Consider the following 21,995-nt stretch of genomic DNA (forward strand, 5'->3'; position numbering starts at 1 on the left):
GCAAAGAGAAATGCTATTTGGGAAAACAGTTCTGTAGAGGAAAAACACCTAAGGGGAAATTGGGAGTCGTGATTATGAGGTTCATTCCACTGCATGACCTTGGGCAAGTCTCGTAAATTTTCTGGGTTAAGTTAATCCTCATCTCTGATGATTGATATTCAGACTATGTCCCAGTGGCTTTCATTTGCATAAATGAACTGCTCTGCCACTGAAATGGAATATAACCATAGCCTTTTCCTCATTTTCAAAAAATTTTTTTTTAAATTGAATTTATGAAATTTTCTTTATTCTGAGTTTTTCCTGTGTATAAAATTTTAAACTTTTTTTTTGCCCCTCCTTATCTAAGTGTTATATATATATATGTACTTTTCATGGATGTGAGAGACCGTAGTTGTCATTTTATACTCTGTTCACATATTATAGTCATATTTCTGGTAGTAAAATTGTCCCCCAGTTTACGATGTAGCTGCCTGCATCTGCATTGCGTGGTGTTTCATGGGGGCTGGGAGCCTTGGGACTCCCGGGAGCACCCCAGGCTGCTGCTTCCAAGGCTGGAAGCTGCTTGTGAGCAGGATGACGTGGCATGGAGGGTACCCTCCTTACTTGGGATTTAATTAGGAGATCTTTGATGCAAATAGCCATAAAATCAAGTATTTAGATCTGAAGGGGGCCTCAGAGATTATCTTATCCAGCTCTCATTTATTCAAGGCGCCCAGTTGCTCAGAGGCACCAGGCTGCTGAAAGGATAAGCCAGGTTGAGAGAGCAGAGCTCCAGGCTCCAGGCTGGTGTACTTTCTACTGCTGAGTCCTGAATGGTATCATCTCTTGTCTTGAGAAATTATTGAGGTTTCCCCAGGGTTCTGGTGTGTGGGAAGGAGCAGCAGCGGCCTGCCTGTCACCTCGAGGGACTTCCTGCTGCTCTGACGTCATGGAAATCCGCCCGGCTTGCTTTGGGGAAGCAGTGCACTGCCACACATATGAAAAGCACTCTGGACTCATAAATTATCAGGCAGAAAATGCCTTGCAGTATTTACTTTGGACAAGATTGCTTAAGGGCGTCCGAGGTGCTGGCAATTGTGTGGGCATTGACTTCCTCCTTGTCGACTTCGGTGGGGCAGAGGAAGCAGCAGAACAAATGTGCCTGGACAGTGCTCCTGCCCACAACCTTGGCCTCCTTGGCACCATGTGTCATCCAGCCCAGGGCTTCAGCAAAATGCTAAGGGCGGGAACATTGTTTGGTTTGGGGGAGGAGGGGGTAGATTTGTTGTTATCCCGTTTGCAAAGCCAAGGAATAATTTGTAATTGAAATGTGCTGCTGAGATGAAGCTTAATGTCTAATTGAATATTTTTCTACTTCTGCATATTATCTAAATATGTGACTATTTCATAAATTAGACCTCAGAAAAATTAGTATTATGATTAGTAGATTAGAAGTGGCCAAATATCTTAATAAACGACATTCAAATGCAGACCTGTGTGACCCTTTAGACTTTGCAGAACACCTATGAACATTTAAAAGTGTGACCTGTAGACTTATCTGTCATAATTACATGTAGATGGCTGTTAAAAATACAGGTTTCTAACTCAGAATTTCTGGGGATAGAACTGGGGAACACGTCAGGACAGCCGGGGGTTTCACTGGCAAGGCGTTGGTTCAGAAAGCCGAAGTCATTCTGATCCCTTCACCCTTCCATCCCCACCCAGGCATTTTTAAAAACATTTAGGCATACTTGTTGTGTGCGTGGGGGTATGCTAGGCTTGAGGGCTGTGGAGATGAATCAGATCGTCTTCGGGCTCTTAAGGTTCAGGTCCATTGGGGAAGGCCAAAAAATGTATGTCTTCAGGCTTTCAGTCCTAGAGTCTGACATGTCATTCAGCCCAAGGTGATGGTTTGGGTAGACAAGAAGTATAGGGAAGGGATAACTTGGGCTGATTTGGGGAGGGAGCGACCATCCAAAACATTGTTTTTGTTTTGTTTATAATAATAAATGTGAAGCATGCTTATTGACAAAAAATTCTGATATATATAGGAAAGTATAAAGAATAAAATTAAGATCACCATTAATCCCGCTGCCCTAGATAACCATTTACCCGGTGATGTGTTTGTATTTACTTGCATAATTGGGATGATTCTGTAGATTTTTTGTTATTGTTATGAAATAATTTAAACACGGGTAGAACAGAGAATATAACAAACACTCCACTGCCTACTAGCCAAATTTAACAACTCAACACTTGGTGTTCTTTGCTTCAGATGTTTTTGTAGTTAATGAAATAAACCATGGTGGATGCAGGTGAAGCCTCCAAGTCCTGCTTCCTCCTGGTTCTAGTCCCTTCTTTTCCCTTCCCCTTGCTCCCCCAGAGTTACCAGCTGCTCTGAAGGTGGTAGGTATTCTCCCTAGGCATGCTCATAGCAGACTTTTATTACATGTGTAGTTTTAAAAGCGACGTATAATACTTTTAGAGTGGTTTTGAATTTTATGTAAATGTTATTTTACTGGATGCATCCTTCTGCAGCTTGCTTTTTAAATCAATAATATGATCGCAAGATTTATCCATATTAGTACAAGTATTTAATTTATTTTGGAGGTCTTGCATATTATATTGTTTGAATATACCTCAGTTTACTCATCCATTCCTCTGTTAGTGGGCATTTAGGTTGTTTCCAGGTGGTCTTTATTGCTAAGAATACTGTGCCAGACAGCCTTCTCTAAATCTCTTTGCACACGGTGTCAGGGTTTTGTTAGGAATTTCCTGGCTCTTTCCTAACAGTTAAAATGTTAGACATTTTAGTTTGTGCCAGTCCAATGGGTGTGAACTTTTACCTCATGTTTTGTTTCCTCCTTTTTCATTCAGTGCTCTATCATGAGAAATTTCCCATGCTATTAATGTTGTCTTTTTGTTTGTTTGTTTGCTATTCCACTGTTTTTTAAAGTGGCTTCATCGGGATATCCTGTTTTTACCTTTCACCTCTGATGTTTGGGACTTTGTTGGCTTTATGTTCTAGCATTAATGTTATTTAGTCCTGTTTTTGAGGGTTCAATTAAGTGTTACTTGAACAGTTTAATTATAAACTTAGCTAATTATAAACCCCGTGATGATGATGGGGAACCTTCTGCTGCTCTTTTCTTACTGCTGTTCAGTCAAGTCCAGAGGCCTGGCCAGGGGTGTAAGGCCCTCCTGTTTTCCTGGTTACTGCTTTCCTTCCTTGGCTGAGCAGTTTCCTACCTGATCTTTGATAGGAACTCACAGGCCCTGTTCATTTTTGATTTTTGATTTTGGTAGCTTATTTTACTTGCTGTTCTGTAAGATTTTTAAATAAAAAGGCTGAATTTGTTTTTCTGTCTTTCCCATTAGCCTGTGAGTTCCTGCAAAGCGGGCTCTGGGTTTGGACCATTCTACCATACTGCCACTGCCCATCACGGTGCTGGGGCCTGATTGGGAGCATGACACCTGTTTAGCGACCCAATTCAAGGATGGGAGTGACCGTCCACTCAACAGCCAGCACTTCTCTGCTCATCCAGCTCAGGCTCTCACAAAACCTCTCCTTCCTTTCTGCTTCCTTTGTTGCCACACTGGAGCCTGGATGTCAGTGACCTTTATATGTAGTCGTTGCTTTTCGACCCATCCTTCACATCCTGCAAGGCTAACCCACCTCGGACTCCTCTCTGTGCAGGCTATGTCCCTGCCAGGTGACCTTACTGGACCTCCCTGGCATTGGGGCCTTCCACAGGCACACCTCTCCCTTCCTTTCCAAACTTCCCCTCCTGTGTTTTCCAAGTGCAGTCTGCACCAGGTGTTTTCATCCTCCTGCATGGTTTTAAATGTGGACCTCTTGTTTAAGAGGAGAACTTGGCCAGAGCAGAGGCTGTGCAGTTACCCCCCAACACTGGCAGTGGAGCTGCAGGCATGGAGGGTGTAGGGCAGACTCGGGGCAGGTAGTGCCTGTTGGGAGGCCAGTGGGGAACCAAAACATGTAGTGGGGTGGGCAGTTAGGCAGGTGCCAGGACAGGCAGTCACAGGGCCAAAGGAGGAAGGCGCTCAGGGATGGAGAGGACCAGTAGCAATGCAGACTGAGGAAGACTGAGTGGCTCCATTGCATGTGATGAGTTGTTGGTAACAGTTTGGTTTGCTTCTTAAAGATCAGATGGGGACTGAAGTGGAATTGTTGGCACTTAAGGAATGAAAGGGTGCAGCAATAAGGGTAGGTGAGATTTGAATAAGAAAAGGTAAGTGAAGTTTTTAGTTTTATTTTTTCCCCCAAGTGGCAGATGTTTGTGTGTTTTGAAGGCCCAGAGGATGGAGCCAGAGTAGAGGGGAAGATCAATAATAATAAAAGAGCCAAATCCTGGAGGAGGGGGAGGGGAGGGATGGGCTCTTCAGGGTTCTGCTCACCTGGACAGTGGGAAGAAGGGTCCAGGAGGGAAGGCAGGAGAGTTGGAGGTAGGTTGAGGGGTTGGGAGCCACCCCTTGAGGGCACTTCAGTTTTTACTGTCAGGTAGGAGAGGAGATTTCGCTTGTCAGCAGTGCCCAGGGGGGCAGCTTGAATTGATTCTGTACAGATTAAGCTCCCCTTTTATTCCTCCTGTAACAGGCCAGGTGTCTCCCTGCGAGCCTCCGGTGTAACGCTCAGTGCCTTTCGTGGCATGCAAAGGCTCAAGTCCATCTCGGAGGCTTTTTTGTCCCCTGTTCGCCCTCGTGGTCTCTCTGCTTCCGTTTGTCACTCTTTGAGCATCTATGGCTTGTTTGCTGATGTGGCTTTGCTCACACTGGCTCATGCTTTTGCTTGGGGGGGGCCCCTGCCTGCTGGCTTTCCTTTGTTCCCCTAATGTGTCTGTGAACTGTGTCTCATCTCAGACCATTGCAACATACCGCTTTAAATTATGACCATTTTTATTCATGCTTTTATTTCCTCTACTAGGTTGTAAAATATTTTTAAAATCTAGGAATAGTTTATAACAAAGTGTAATAAGAAAACTTATGTAAGTATCAGAGGACCACCCAGCATCGGCAAGGGTCCTGCTTCTCCCTGGTCGGGGTTTTGGGTGGTTACCTTCCTTCTCTTTATTCACTTTGTTAATTTACATAATGGGTATAATGAAACCTGTCTCATAGGGATGTTAGGAGATTGAATGTGCCGAGGCAGGTGCTGAGTGTTGGTGAATGTTACTGCGGTTGTAAATGGTGAATTCAGGTTGGATGGAACACCTGGATGGAGGCTGACGCTTTGAGGAGAGTGGATTAGCATGCTTTGCTTCCCTTGCCTCTCCAGTTAAATTGAAGGCAAGACCAGTGTCTTCTACTTTTTATTTCCATCCCCAGTGTCTAATACAGGTCTCTGTGGATAGTCAAGAGGGAGTGTAAGCCTCCTTATGACCATATTAGCTTGTTTTCTAAAGTACCCTGTGCAAACAACTGTTTCAGTTTTTTCATAGTGATTGGATAGAAGGAACTATTTATTCTACGGAAGTACCATGCATGTGGTTGATGGTGCCATTTTGTACAGTTTTTTTTTTGTTTGTTTGTTTTTAAAGTGATAACTGGCTAGAAATGACACATAATTAGCTATTTATGCCATTTATGGTAAGAGGCTCAGCTCATATGACTAAAATTTCCCCAGTTAAGGCCCCCTGCTTTATTTTTGCCCACAGAACCCTGGGCACAGTGGATGTTTTATTCTCTGGCCCTTTCCTTTTCAAAACAAATGCCAAGGCCTAGAAATTTTAGTAGGGCATCCCTGTGAAGTGTACATATCATGTAGCTTCTGAAACCAGAGATGAACTATTACCATGGGGGAAATTTTTTTCTCATTAATTGTTCATGTATTTGACATTGTTCCTGGGTAGCTGATCCCTCCAGTTTCACAGTAGAAATGCAAATGTGAACAAACAGGAAGAGACACTTCCTCTATGAGAACGCGACAAACCGGTATAAATCTTTTAACAGAGTGCCCTGTCGATCTCCATAGCCGGTCACACGGGATTTTATCTCTCATCCATCTTTGTGATAAATGACTGCATGTTAATTGTTAGTGCTGTGAAATATGTCTTAGGCGTCACAGAGAATAGTGACAATGACACTTTCATCCAGGAAGAAGAGATGGTGTTGAAATGTTTTGAAATGTTTTGCAATTGCAGGTGGAATGATTGTTTCTTAATTGAGCCAGCAGAAGATATTTCATTGAATAGTGCTGCAACTTTGATTTTTGTACACTTTTCTTTGTTTGTTAGGTATGCATTCTGAAAGTTTATATTCATGGCTATCTAGAGGCCTTAATATGTGTCTCTGAAAAATAGATAAATAAGATGATAGTGTTTAAGAAAAGGAAAAAATAAAGTCATTGCTCATGAAGAGATTTTGGATTGTTAACATTAGAACTCAGGAAAGACACAAGCATATTTTCAATGCTCGTTACTAAGCAGGTGTTCTGATGTTTGACATTTGACCCAAAAAGGGTTCGGGAGTAAAGGGTTGAAACAATAAGAAAGGAAAGTTTTAAGTGGAAAAGCTCGAGGGGAAGAGCATGGACAGATCAGTGCTTCTGTCTTATGAGAGGGGGTGGGGCTTGGTTGGGAGGTTGTGAGGACAGGAATCTCAAAAGTGTAATTTGTAAAAAAGATGTCTTTAATCTGTATTAGTTTTCTAATAGTGCCATAACAAATTACCACAAATGTAGTGGCTTAAAACAACACAAATGATTATTTTACAGTTCTGTAGTTTGGAAGTCTGACATGGGTCTGACATGGCTCATAATGGGTAGATATCGGGGTGTCTTTCTTTCCGGAGGCCCTGGGGAGAATCTGTTTCCTGTCTTTCCCCTCTTCCTTGGTTTCTGGCCTCTCTGTCTTCGGAGGCAGGTGGAGTCCTCACGCCACTAGCCTCCTCTTTTCTCTCCCTTTTACACTTCTGAGGACCCTTGTGATTATGCTGGGCCCACCTGAACATGCAGGCTAATCATCCTGTTTTGAAGTCAGCTCGTTAGCAACCTTATTTGCTGTGTAAGGTAATACATTCACAGATTCTGGAAATTAGGATCTGGACATCTTTGGGGCTCATTATTCTGCCTACCACAGAAATCATACACTTTGTTTATGCTTTTATTCCAGTTAAAATTTATAGAAAGAAAATTTGCTTTGGAGTTGAGTAATGGTTACTGTGAAAACCATTCTTAATTCTGTGATTGTACTCCTAAGGATTGTTATTTTTCAGTATTCTAGGTATTGAGTCATCTTGTTTGAATTTTGTAGGATATTGAAATTCAGGGGAAATTATTTTCTCCAAAAAGCATATGAGGTATGGTTTCAGTGTATTCAGACCTTATCTTTAGTGGCTGTGGAAATGCAATAAATAATGCAAAACCTCACTTACAGAGAATCCACCTTTGGAATTCCGGAAGAGCACTGAAACCTGTGAGTAGGTGAGGGGTGTTTTCTTTGTAGGTGAAGAAGCAGGTTTTAGGCACCAGGAAGGGAGAAACGGTGAAGACCATGGCAGGTGCCTGGAGAGAAAGTTGATAAAGGGAGACAGGGAGGAGCTCTCTCTGTCCCTTGACATCTGTGACAGGCAGTGTTCTGTGGAAGGCATAGCAGGGACAACAGCAGAGGAGACACCAAGGAGGAAAATTAAAGGAGAGTTGAGAGACTAGAGTGCTGGGACAGTGATGGCAGTGAGGCCCAGGCCCCCAGACAGAGAAAAAGCTGGAAGGAGAGCTGCTCTGTCCTTGGGCATGGGGTGGGGCAGGAAAACTGCGACCTGCACCGTGACTCAGAAGCCTTCTAAGAGGTATTTTTGTAAGTCTGTCTTCTCGGAATCTGAGCTCCTGTGGTACGTTACGACCTCATCGAGGAAGGGGAGTGGCTTTTATCTCAGTCTCCTCTTATCCTAGCGTAGAGCTCAGACTTGTAGGTCTTAGGACCCCGCTTATAGTCTTAACAATGGAACGTTCATACACTGCTGGTGGGAATGCAAAATTGATGCAGCCGCTTGGAAAACAGTCTGGCAATTCCTCAAAAAGTTAAACATAAAGTTCGCATATGACCCAGTAATTCCATTCCTAGATATATACCTGTATTATTAGACAGGGTTCTCCTGAGAATCAGAACCAATAGGAGATTATATATATAAAAGAGATTTAATACAAGCTGATGGCGCATGTGACTGTGGCGTTTGGCAAGGCCAAACTCTGGAGGGCAGGCTGCTAGCTGGAAACTGCAGTACAGGAGATGTTGAAGTCCTTAGTCTGAATTTTCCAGGGAAAGCAGGCTGGCTGAAAATTGTAGCAAGAGCCAATGCTGCTGTGGAGTCTGAATTCCTCTTCTGACCTCTGAAATCCTCAGTTGGCTTTTAAGACCTTGGGGAGATTGGATGAAGAGACGCCCCACATTGCTAATTGTAGATGCAATCAACTGATTAAATATGCACATCCCATTGAAATGCCCTCACATTAACAAGCAGGCCAGTGCTTGACCAAACAGCTGGACACAGTAACCTAGCCAAGTTGACATACGAAATTAGCCATCACAATACCCAAGAGAACTGAAAATATGTTCATACAAAAATGTGTATATGAATGTTCATAGCAGTTTTATTCATAATAGTCAAAAATTGGAAACAACCAAATGTTCATCGCTGATGAATGGTTAAACACAATTTGGTATATGTGTACAATGGAATATTATTCATAAAAAAGAAGTGAAGTACTCACACATGTTACAGCATGGACGAACATTATGCTTCATATTGTATGATTCCATTTATGTGAAATGTCCAGAGTTGGCAAATCCATAGTGACAGAAAGTTGATTAGTGAATGGGAATGGCTGCTAATAAATGTAGGCTTCTTTTTGGGGTGATGAAAATGTTCTGGAATTAGACAGTGTTGCTAGTACACAGCCTTGTGAATATTATAAACACCACTGAATTGTACAGTTCAAAATGGTGAATTCTAAGGTGTGTTTATTATAACTCAATAAAAAAATATTATCGAGCACTCCAAGGAGTTTTTGTTTATGTCTGTAGATATTTGCCATATTAGAAATTAATATTGTAATTTAAAAATATTAATTTATTTTAAAACATATAATATACTGTTATATGCAAACATAAATAACATTTTAAATTAAAAATAAATTTTTCAAAACAAAATGAAAATACTTAGAATAGTAGCATTGTTTTTATTTTTAATCATGTCTTTAATATGTAGGTTCATAGAAGACAGCTAGAGTCTCATATGTTCTCCTGCAATCAGTCTTTTGTGATATGTTGCTTTGTTTGAGGTATATGAGGAAGATCCACCTCACACAAATGTTTAGAAAAGGAAGGAATATATGTATATATATGTATGTGTGTATGTATATATTTATTTATATATATTTTAATTCAATTTTATTGAGATATATTCACATACCATACAATCATCCAACATGTATAGTTGTTCACAATACCATCATTGAGTTGTGCATTCATCACTCAAATCAATTTTTGAATATTTTCATTATTCCAAAAAAAAAATAAAAATAAGAATAAAAATTAAAGTAAAAAAGAACACCCAAAACATCCCATCCTCCCCATCCTCCCCTATTATTCATTTAATTTTTGTCCCTGCTTTTCTACTCATCTGTCTATATACTGATAAAAGGGAGTGTGAGCCACAGGGTTTTCACAGTCACGCTGTCACACTATGTAAGCTACATAGTTATACAGTCCTCTTCAAGAATCAAGGGTACTGGGTTGCAGTTCAACAGTTTCAGGTTTTTCCTTCTAGCTATTCCAATACATTAAAAACTAAAAAGGGATATCTATGTAATGTATAAGAATAACCTTGAGAATGACTTCTCGACTCCCTTTGAAATCTCTCAGCCACTGAAACTTGATTTTATTTCATTTCTCTTCCCCCTTTTGATCAAGAAGGCTTTCTCAATCCCATGATGCTGGGTCCAGGCTCATCCCTGGGAGTCAGGTCCCATGATGCCAGGGACATTTATACCCCTGGGAGTCATGTCCCATGTAGGGGGGAGGACAGTGAGTTTACCTGCAGAGTTGGCTTAGAGAGAGAGTCCACATCTGAGCAACAAAAGAGGTTCTCTGGGGGTGACTTGTAGGCACAATTATAAGTAGGCTTAGCCTCTAAAAAGGAAGGAATATTTTTTAATAGCCTTTTGGATAATTGTGGATTATTCTTTGATACAACACCAAAACTTGACATGTGGTAGTTTATTAAAGGTTAGTTGCCATGTGGAATCTGAAACCATTTATTTTGTTATGTTAAAATTTTTTGATCTAAAACAAAATAAAGTTTCAGTGGCTGAGAAATTCCAAATGGAATTTCTATATAGAATTTCTATATAGAAAACCCTTTTTAGCTTCTAAGGTATTGGAATAGCTAGAAGTAAATACCTGAAACTATCATGATAAACTGCAACCCAGCAGCCTTGACTCTTGAAGAAGATTGTATAACAATGTAACTTAAAAGGAGTGACAGTGTGATTGTGAAAGCCTTGTGGGTCACACTCCCTTTATCCAGTGTATGGATGGATGAGTAGAAAAATGGGACAAAAACCAAATGAAAAATCGGGGAGGATGAGCGGGATGATTTGGGTGTTCTCTTTTACTTTTACTTTTTATTCTTATTTTTACTTTTTCTAGTATAAGTAAAATGTTCAAAAAACAGACTGGGGTGATGAATGCACAACTGTATGATGGTACTTGTGAACAGTTGATTGTAAACAAAAAACAAAAGGAGCCAGTGAAGAGATCTGTTGTTAACAAAAAATAAAAATAAAAAAAAATTGTTAATCTAACTTGTACTTTGAATGTATCTTTTACCCATGCATGATTTTGTGGCATCGGGCTTTGCCATTTGGGAAATATTGGTTCACTGAGTTGTGTATAGCTTCCAAATGTTAACACTTTTCATATAATGCATGTGGTGTATGTGTGTATCTGTAAATCCTATCTGTTAATAACACCACTGATCTCATCAGAAAAGTCTATAATTGGGAGACTTCAAGTTCATGGTAGCAGAAATGAGTTTTCCAGAGTTCTTTTAGGTGAAAGCATGACTTTTATCATTGGCAGTAAATACCTGAAGTCACAGGGTCACCTTGTTATTTTGTGAGAAAATGTCTGACAGATATAAACATAGTTTGTCAATTTTTCTTTCAGGTAAAAATGGTGTTCCATGAAAAAAGTGGCTAGTTCAGCTGGCAACTCAAAGAATTGCCTGTGTGCTTAAGTGCTTTTCCTCAAAGCAACCATCATACTTTGGTATGCAGCAGAAGCATTTTATGTAGACATTTTGTCACATAGAATATTATACAGATGGGTACTCAAAGGTAGAGGTTTAATAAAATTAATAATTTTACTACTTCATCAAGGGCACTCTTAAATGAAACTGACTTTTCATCTGTGAGTGTGTGGGGTGAAGAATACAGCAATTACTAGTAAACTTGCTGTTACTATCTTGATTTGTGATAAGGTGTCAGCAGTTTTATGTATTGTTGCTTTTGCATCATTAGTGCTAATGTCAACACAGTGAAAAAGGTAAAAATAAATCTTACTATTATATATGTGAAGTGTTTTGACCTTGCAGATCTCCTGAAAAAAGGGCCTTGGGGACACTCAGGTTCAGGGACCACACTTGGGGAACGGCTGGACTGGTACATCGTAAGATGTCAAGTGCATACATCCAACTGATATTATTATTTGCTTTGTAAATTTTTATTTGTAGCCCTGTCTTCTTTGGCCCAGACTCTTTTCTCTGTATGCTCTGTGTACTGAACACAGTGTCTATAGGGGAGTAGGTTATCAATCAATATGTGACTAATGTATGAAGTCCTCTGATCTAGGGGTGGAAGGATGGCATGTATATTAGGATTCTCCAGAGAAGCAGAACTGACAGGATATATATATATATGTGTGTGTGTGTATATATATATATATATATATATATATATATACACACACACACACACGTATATGTGTGTGTATGTGTGTATATTTTTGTGGTATATATGTGCGTGTGTGTATTTTAAAAGGTTTATTATAGGAATTGACTCATGCAACCATGGGGATTGGCAAGTTCAAATTCCATAGTGCCACCTGGAAACTCTGATCAAAGTGATTCTGAAATCTGGCATGTCTGGACTCTGTTAGGCAGGCTGTAAGCTGGAAATTCCGATGAAGGTGAAGTTGAATTCCCTAGGAGAGGCTGGCTGGCTGAAGCGGAAGCAGAAATTTTTCTTTCTGACTTCTGAAATCCTCAGTTCTGGTTTTTCATATCTCTACCTGATTGGATCTGGAGACTTTCCACATTGCTGAGAGTAATTTCCATTGTTGATTGTAGATGCATTCAACCATTGATGCAGTCTACTAGTTATTGATGTAATGATCAAGCCAGTGCTTGTTTGACTAAACAGATGGACACCATAACTTAGCTATGTTGACACATGAACTTTACCACTACAGCATGTTAAATAGCTCTCTACTATGCTGGGTGCTAAGTGAAGGAGGCTGCTTTACTGGATGGTACGTTGTGGAAAACTTTGATGTTGGATAATATTTCTTTTCAAGGGTACCAGATAACCGAAGAACTTGTATTGGGTTTCTGTGGGTGATTTCCAAGTCAACTCTTTGTTGGAGTGAGGCCCCCAGGTGTCCATTTGGGCATGCAGGTGAATGCAGAAGCTAGTGTGATTGGCTGTTCTGGCAGACACTACATAGCTTCATTGACATTTAGGTCGGGGCTGAGGCAGCCAAGGCAAGGGAATGCTAAGGAGGGCCTTGCCCTAAATCAGCCAGCATCCAAGCTGATTCAGGTTCGCCAAGTTTCACCCTGTTCCATTTCTACAATGAAACCCAGCCTCCCAGCAGTTTAAACAGTTGTTTTTTTAAAAATGCAATGACTAAATATTCCTGAGCAGAGGATCCAGGATCTTAAAGAGTTGAAGAATTTTTTTTTGTACACTTTATCCCATCCTTGATATTTGGGTGCCAAACCTGGGTTGGCTGTTGTCATGTTTAGATTTTTTTAAAATGGGCAACTGCCTGGCTTCTCTTCCTTATACCAAGTGTTGTTTTAAGTGGGAGACTGTTGCTTTCCTTTATAAGTGGCTTCTCCATGGGCATGACCAAAAGTACTTTCAGGATTTGGGAGGGGAAGCCCAGACTTTGGCCTTAGTGGATGTTGTACGAGTATGATCTTCGATATGTTACAATGTACAGGAAGACTATAGGATTTTCTTGATCAGGTTTTGCCCGGTGTTAACATATTTATGTGGGTGATTCCCTGGAATGGGTTGCTGAGCCCCCTCTGGTGGCTTTTGCTATGGTGGGATGTATATACTGTGACAAGTCAGGAGGGTTTTGCTCCCTACTAAAGCCTGCAGAGCAAAGACAGAAGGGAGCTAGAAGGAAAAGAGGATGGGCAGAGGGAGTTGGACCCCAGCCTGGGTTGAGGGAGATGGGCTCCGTCCCAGAGAATTAGCATATGGGTAGCTCTTGGCAGTTTTCAGAGTGCTGTCACACATCCCTATCCTTGTGATCCTTGCCATGATCTAGTTACCAGTTAGGCAGGAAAGACGTATTATTATACTTGTTTAATAAGTGTGGAAAATGAGGCTCAGAAATATAAGTTGAATTGTCTGAGTAAGCATTGGAGTTGGCATCAGGCCTCCTGTCTCTCCCTTGATGTGCGTTTGTTCTCTTTGTTTTGCCTTACCCGTACTTTCTTGATTTGTTTTGTTTTAACCACACCTGGCTGGCGTTCCTCATGAGAAGCAGAGTTAGAGGTTTCTTGTGGCCAGAATCAAGGAAGACTTGGGTGGAGTTGGTGGGCCAAAGGCTACCTTAGATCTGGTTTGAATTCGAGTAAGAAAGGGATTTCTAGGATCTTTCACTTGGGGAAATGTTGTGGACACCCTACAGAGACTAGCTGGACAACCCACCCAAAATTTGGTTTGGATATTGAAACTGATGAGGCCACATCTGCCCCAAGAGGCTATGAAAAGGTTTATTGTTCACATAACCGAGTCCCCTGGGGCAGGCTCCCAAGCAGGCCCAGAAGTGTCCTGAGAAAGCAACCCCAGCCCTGTTTTATCTGAGAGGGAGATGTTACCAAGTCATTGGAGCTTTCTGTTGGACTTCGCAAGGGGGAGTCCTAGCCATTCCCATGGGTTCCAGCACCCATCCTCTAGAATCCGGCACATGCTGCGGGTCCAAGCCACAAAGTCAGCGGATCGGGCCACACGGCTGAGTGGAGAGATGGGAATGAGCCAGTGGATCGAATCGGGGGGGGGGACTGCTTTGTAATAGGAATGGTTGAACTTGGAAAATCATCTTGAGTATGTGTTAGGTTATGCGTGGAAGATAGTTTTTGGAAGCCAGTAGGGTGTATACTCTTAACAGCTTCCTTTGTAGTTATGTGTTTTTAATATTAAGAGATTATAACATGGGATGATTTCAAAGTTGAGACATCTGTTCTAGTGCTTACAATGTGCTTTTCCTTCTGCGTTGCTTCATTTAGTCATTTAATGGAGAGGAAGAATAGAGGTGTGGTTTGTCCTGCTATGGAAGGAGAACACTTCCCTGTGTCAGTGTGTCATATCAGAAACATGCTCAGAACTCTAATGTGTTCTCAAGTCAAATTAAGCCATTTTCAAGGTACCAAAAGGTCTTTTCTATTGTCTTTTAAATTTTACTGTGTACTTTCAGCTCAGACTTTCCAGTTCTCATCTCATTTTTGGTCTCTCTGGTTTATAATACATTCTTTTAATTTTTGCTGTAACATTTTATACATTTATTTGTTCAGTCAGCAAATAAAATTTGAATGTCTACTTATCTGTCATTCAAGCGTAAAATTCCTCTGAAAAGCTTCAGAGTCATTTGTAGAATGTATTGAATTCAATTCATTCAGCATTTTTGAGCATTTTCCTGATTTGGGAACTCGTCTTTGTTGTGTCTTTCTCTAGAAGAATCAAGTTATTTCCCAGGTCAGGCTCCAGTTTCATACCATTGAGGGCTTAGATTTGTATGTACTGGTCCCATTGTGGCTTGTATTTTACAAGGAATGTCTGGAGTCAGTTCGACATCCAATTCATTGAACCATTTATGTATAAAGCATAGATTTTGCTGTCCTCATTCTTGAGGAAATGACTGGTGGTCAGAACTTACTTCTGGAATGCACTTTCTCTTCTCTACCACTCCACAGCAGGGAGTGGAGGCCCTTCCGTGGTCCATTATAGATCGGGGGGGATTTAGAGCCCAAAGGTGCCTTAGAGATCATTAATTCCTCTGTGTTTTATGTGTAAGGAAGACTTATAATAATAACTAATTTCAAATATTTATTTTGAAAAGTTTGAAAAATATACAAAATTAATGTGACTAGTACAATGATATATCCATATCCAGATTCAGTAAGTTCAAGATTTTGCCCATGTTACAGCTGTTATATGTAGACCACTTAACCATGCTTTATTTTTATTACCTCATAACAACCCTATGGGGTAGATATTCTTACATCTCTATCTTAAAAATGAGAAAACTGAAAGGCTTTGAGAGGTTAAGTTATTTGCCTGTAGTCACACAGTCAGTAGCCAGCATTCAAATCTTATCTGACACCAAACTTAGGCTCTCCACTGCACCACCCAGAGGTTTCATAGCTTGTCCACTGTTCATAGTAAGCCAGAGTCAGACTAGAACTGGGACTAGGAGATCTGACCAGTTCCTTGTTTCTTTTATCCCGACTTTCTTGTGACTTTTTCTTTTTCTCTTACTCTCTTGTACACATCTACTCTTTGGATTTGATGCTTCTGTGCTCCATTTTAGCCCTGATGGGCAGACAGTACAGTGAACCAAGGATTGGGTAGTGGGGGTCATCTGCGCTGGTGCAGGTGATAAGGAGGTGCTTTGTCTGTAGAGAATTTGAAATCCATAATAAAACCATCCAAAAGTTTGTCTGCAAAGTCTAAAAGTCTAGAATTGTGCCTGCACTTCTAAACAATGTTGGCAGTAAAATATTCCTCCCCTAAAAGCCTTTTGTTGGGGTATGTTTTAAATAATTGCTGCAGTAACTTGACTTTTAATAATATATATGTAAGCTTCAAATGAGCACTGTATTACTTATCCTTTAATAGAGATTGTACGCTACTTGGAAATTAAGTGAGACTCCTAAATTATATAGTTCATTCCAACACATGTGGACTCAGCTACATGCATTCATTTCAAGAGCAAGTTTTGATGAGTTTGGGATGTGTTTTTAATCCCTGGGGTACTGCACTCTCTGTCGTTTAAACAATGGATTGCCGCATAAAAAGTGATAGCATTATTGATGATTATAATTCTGACATTCTGTGTGACCACTTGGAGTTTTTGGTTGTGCTTAAAAATTAAAGTTATAAAACAGCACATACTTTGACATTTTTAAAATGTTTGATCATTTTTTTCCCAATGTACCTGGAACCTAAAATACAAACCTTAGTATTTAAAAAAAAACTCATTTTAAAAGAATAACTTAATGACTTGCTTACATAGCAGCATGTACTTTCCTTTTTAACTTGCCTGCCCTTCCCCAAGCTCACAGCATTCGGGACGTATAGGCATTCTTAGTTAGAGGTGGGGCACAGTGTGTGGCTTGGCTGTATGGATCCCATTGCAGTCTGCACACTCGCGCCCGGAGATGGTTTCTCAGTCATCCTCTACATGGTTGGCCTGTCCATACTCCTGCAGATGGCGATGGGCCTGGGGCACTCTCGTTTAGGCTTGGGGGAGGAGCTTTCCTTACGCAGCTGGTCCTCTTTAGGCTGGCAGCAGCTCCACCCTCTAAGAATTCCCTGGCTCCTCACACAATGCCTTGGGAAGGTTATGTAACTTATTCTCCGGTCCTCACCCATGTTTGTCCTCAGGAAGTTCCTGCTTGTTCTCAAATGACTGATGAATTCCCTTTGGACCACTGCAGTCTTCTCTAGGAGCTCACATTCATGCAAAAACAAAGTTAAATCCATGGGGCAGCCTTCTGCCATACAGATTAACTTCATCTGCATTTTACACTGATCATGGCAACAGGGTGGTATCAGAGACCCCACATATATAACAGCTAAGAGCTGCGGATTGATGGTGGCTACTAATCTGGTGACTAGTATGGTTCATTATTGTAATTTCAAAATATTCAAGCTGAATTATAGAACTAACAAATGAATTTAAAAATAGGAATATTACAGATAAAAACCTATAGCTCTAATGTATTCATTCTAATTGCTATGTAATATTCCATTTTAGGCTTAACTCCATTTTACTTAGCTATTCTATTTTTTTTCTAATTTTTCATTATCGCAAACAGTGCTACCATGTACATTTTGTACATGTCTCTCTGGGCACATGCTTGCATATTGTTACAGGATAGATACCTACCAGTAGAAGCATTTCAGACATATGTAAATATATGTAAACTTCAAATCAGCATACTTTTATTACTTAGTCTTTTTAACCCTAATAGGCAGATAGTGGCCATCCAGGGATAGGGTGACGGGAGTAGTCTGCCTCTCCTCTCCACTCTGAAGGCAATAAAGGGGTACATTGTAGAGAATTTAAAAACAGTTATAAAGCCGTTTGGTCTGCCTTTTCTTCTTTTTTGTTTTTAATCACCATGTGCCTGCTGTTCTAAATGATGTCAGTGATAAAATACTCCTCCTCCCCCAAATCTTTTGTTGGTTCAAGTTCAAAATAATTGCTGCAGTAACTGTTGAGGCTTTCATTTTCCTTTAATAAATACTCTTTTACGTGAATGTTAAATCAGATACTCTCATCATTCAGTTTGACCTGTACTTGTGGGTGCAGCTGTTTATATTAGTTGTGAAGGTAAATGCGTGAAGATTTGTAATCTTGAGCTCTCTTTGGACATAGTCTCTGTCTCTTACCCTCTTGGGACTACTGCCTCGAAGAGTTGATTCAAATAACCAGTGATAGCACAGTGATAGAATTCTCTCATTTGGTGTGACCACTTGGAGTTTTTATTTTTATTTAGTTTAAAACAGTGAAACAGAGTGGAAAACATGAGGTGTAATCTTATTTCTTGGTATGTATAGATTTTAGTATGTACAGAAAATATTTTGTCAGCAGTTTTCCGATGTGGTTGTACCAACATCCACTCCCAGCAGGAAAGTTTGAGAGTTCCAGTTGCTCCAGATCCTCTTCAACATCTGGTATTTTTAGTCTTTAAAAATTTTTAACAACTGTTTCTGTTTAAACAAGTGAAATTTAGTTTTGCAGTGACCCTTTTGTATTTAAAACAAAAGTTTTAATGTCCTGTTGCATTTTACAGTGTGCCTAATCAGAACCATCCAAGGGAGGCCCCGGGGCTGTTCTGTGAATGAGAAGATGATGGTTTCTTCTTTCAAGAATGAGGTGGTTAGTTAATTAGATTGAGAGGGATACGCCCTTTGCTAAACCACTTGAAAAAGTTGGCATCACACTGGAAATCTCATTGAGCGTGAAGACATAGTTTACCATATGTATGCATATGTTCTATCACGGTGTATCTGTGCTCATGTTCCTCAGTGTCCTTTGTCTATGTATGTATTTGCTCCCAATTACCTGATGAATAGGAGAAATAGAGAAATAGAAATCCATTGTGCTTATGGACCACTGCGTGTGTAATCCCATTGGATTAGCAGAAAACTTCTGACATGTTTCTGAAAAGAGGTGAGTTGGTGACCTGGGAGGCTTAATTTGGTCCTTCATCACTTTCTGTGAATTTGTCCCTCTTTTCTCCTTTGTATCCTGTCGGAGAAGTGAGCCCTTATTATCCATAGCTTCTCTTCACCTTGGTGAATGAGAAAAGGCAGGTCTGGAGTGGAAAGGAGCCTAGTAGAGCCTGGTTACCTTTTTCACCCTGGCAGAGGTGTGTGCAAGTGAGTTGGGGGCCTCTGATGCCGCAAGTCAGACTTGGCTGTTCTTTGACCGTGACTGAGTCTAGCAAGCGTTTGTGTTCTGGAGCTTGAAAACTTCTTTATATAAAAACACTGTCCCATTGTGTCAGTTTCCATCCTACCTTAAATGATTCAATTTCACAATAGAGGAATGTAGGTTCCGCTCACTTGATGGTGTAAATGAGCCCAAGGGGAGTCGTGGTGACTTTGATATGTGCTTCCCCAGTGGTTTGGCCTCCCGGGGTTTTCAGATTTCAGGAAGCTCAGTAGACTTACTGGGAGCTCATCTTCAGAATGGTGTGTGAATTTCACAATATAATATTGTTATTTCTGCAGGATGGATTCTGTGTGTAGGTGAGAGCTCATTCTTTAGACATATAAATATTCTTTCACTGATATATTTTTGTAATTAACAGAGGTCTTTAGAATGGTAAACGTGTCTTATTTTTGTTTGGGGACAGTTTTCTAAAAGCAGTGAAAATGAAACACTGGCAGTTTGGCTTTTGTTCACGTTCCCCAAGGCCTGGGGTGCCTTCAGCATTTATTTGCTGGTGTTTGGGCAGAACACAGCGAATGGTATTTGAAGGTCCTCCTTAGCTGCTGAAATGCTGCGGTGTTTAGAAGGAATAGCACTGTCCTTATATTCTTTAGGTAACCCCATTCTGGACGTCAGGGGAGAATAACTAAAGGCTTACTCTTTAAAACAAAACAAAACCACCCAGACTCTCCCCTATCCCTCCCAGGGTTAATGGAAACCAGTGAACAAAAGAAAACAATGAACCTTTGGATTACCGTGAAAAAGTTAATGCAAGTGATACATATTTTTTCTCCCCAGAATTTTGACTTCTTTTCCCCTTTAGTGTATTAAAGAGTTGGAGGAGATCCCCATCAGAAAATGACAGATTGTAATGACTGGTGATGGCTGTCTGAAGGACCAGGGGAGAGAAAGAAGAGGGAGGCCTGTTCTTTAGCTAAGATAAAAATAAACCCTAGGCTGAAGTAAGACTATTTGCTCATTGTTTTGCTTGGTGCAGGTAGGGGCAAGGATGATGGAGAGGAGAGTGGCTTCTATAAAGTTCACTGGTCATAGATGCAACGTAAGATGTCACATGGTAATTCTGGGAAGAGGTAGCTAGATAAAGAAAAGGAAGAAATCAGGAAAAGGGAGGAAGGAAAGTAATGTATACACAGGGACACATGTTCTTAAAATTGATTATAGACACACGATTTGCTTGTTATTTAAAAATTTATTGTGGGCAGTTTTCTAAGTTAAACATTCTTCACAAAATTCAAAATTTTGGATTTTGTGCAATAAATTTAGTAGTTAACATAGAGCTTATGTATAGGGATTCCACCTCAACAACTTCTGACACCAACTGCAGATAACTGCAGTAACCTCAGTTCAGTACAGTTCTGAGGCTGAGTTCCTGGAGTTAGGCCAGACCCCACAGGTTAGGGACGACCCTCTGTAGGATTGCCCTGCAGGCCCCAGTCACATGGTCGGGGCAGGGGGGAGGGCAGGCCACCTGCACTTCTGACCAACTGGTGACAAATTTGGGGGCCCCTACAACTCCTTTGGGCTCTAGAATTCACTAGAACGACTCAGAACTCCCTGAAAGTACTATACTTACAGTTATAGTTTTATTATAGTAAAAGAATACAAGTAAGCAGCCAAAAGAAGAGATGCATAGGCTGAGCTCTGGGAGGGTCTCACATGCAAGCTTCTGTGTCCTCTCCGCGTGGAGTCAGAATGTCACCCTCCCGGCACAGGGATGTATCGTTTCAGTACTGGAAGCTCATCTGAGCTTCCAGAGTCCTGAGTTTACGTGGGGTTTTGTGGTGGCGGCATGCTTGATAGAAGCAGTGCCCACATACTTGAACTCAGTTTCCCTTTCCAGAGGTTGGGAAGGCCGGGCTTGCATGACCAGGCAAAGCTCCTACCCCTAGTAGCATAGTTGGTCTTTTTGGTGGAGCAAGCCCCTTACCCTAAGGCTGCAGGTGCAGCCCCCACCCTGTCATCTTGCATATGGCATGTGCACTGTCAGGTGTGATCCTGGGCCCAGGTTGAATAACAGAAAACACTCCCATCATGGGAAATTACAAAGATTTAAAGGTTCCCTCTTCTCTCCAGGAGCCAAGACAAAGGTCAGATCTCTTTCTGAAGGTCAAGTTCAATGTGGAATTAAGCGTTTTGCTCCTGAGTAAGTTCACTGCCAAGATTCACAAAATAATACTTGAAGCCACAGGTCGCTGATGGATTCTTAATCTATCTGTGGCATTACGTATTGCAGCGCTTCTGGCCTGAAAATAGCCAAATTAGGTGTGGCCCTTCCCTCTGCTCTCAGTCCTGCTGAGGTGGGGCTGCCCAGATTCACATCAGGTGAACAAACGCTGGGCCGGTTTCCAGCCGGGAAGCAGCCCCTGGGTGTTTTTTCATATTCCTTTAGTTTCAGAACATGGCCTGGCAGATGACTTTAAAGGGTGCTATTTTTGACTCTTTTGGAGAGTAATTCCAGAGGGGCAGACTCCCTCTGGCCCCAGGCCAGAGATGGTTCTGCTGCTTTTCCTGTTATTATCACATTTAAATGTTGGGCTTCATAGTAAGCTAAGTTTATAGAATTTTGGTGAAGTAAGGCTGAAGCAAAATAGAATAATGGACAACAAACATTTCAGAAGGCCCATACTACGATTTGTTCATGTGGCACATAAGTGTTTTCAGTGGAAGTACTAACAGTTTCTGTTTGAATAGTTACAATAGTTGTTGGAGTCTCCCAAATCCCAGTTCTTTTTGGCTTATAAGCATGTGAAGGACCTTCTAGGGGCAGGCACTGGAGACTTAATACAACGTGACGGGCGTGCATGATGTGGCATTTGTGCTTCTGGATGGAGCTTTGGGTTGACCACCCTTGCTATCCTTGCTGAGCACGTCTGAAGGGGCTATGGTAAGAATGCGTGTTCTCTTTTCCAAACGAAGGGTTCTGTACTAGTTTTCTGTTGCTGCTGTAACAAATTACTACACACTTAGTGTAGCTTAAAAGAAAACGCATGTATTATCTTACAGTTCTCTGGTTCAGAG

The 21,995-nt window shown here is 41.0% G+C and overlaps 1 protein-coding gene across 2 annotated transcripts in view; it reads left to right on the forward strand.

The window, feature by feature from the left end:
• Window positions 1-21,995, forward strand: part of CCNY (cyclin Y) — a 214,857-nt gene that overhangs the window by 36,810 nt on the left and 156,052 nt on the right. The gene's annotated exons all lie outside the window — the stretch shown is intronic.

The sequence above is a fragment of the Choloepus didactylus genome, chromosome 5, assembly GCF_015220235.1.
Source record: "Choloepus didactylus isolate mChoDid1 chromosome 5, mChoDid1.pri, whole genome shotgun sequence".
NCBI lineage: Eukaryota > Metazoa > Chordata > Mammalia > Pilosa > Megalonychidae > Choloepus > Choloepus didactylus.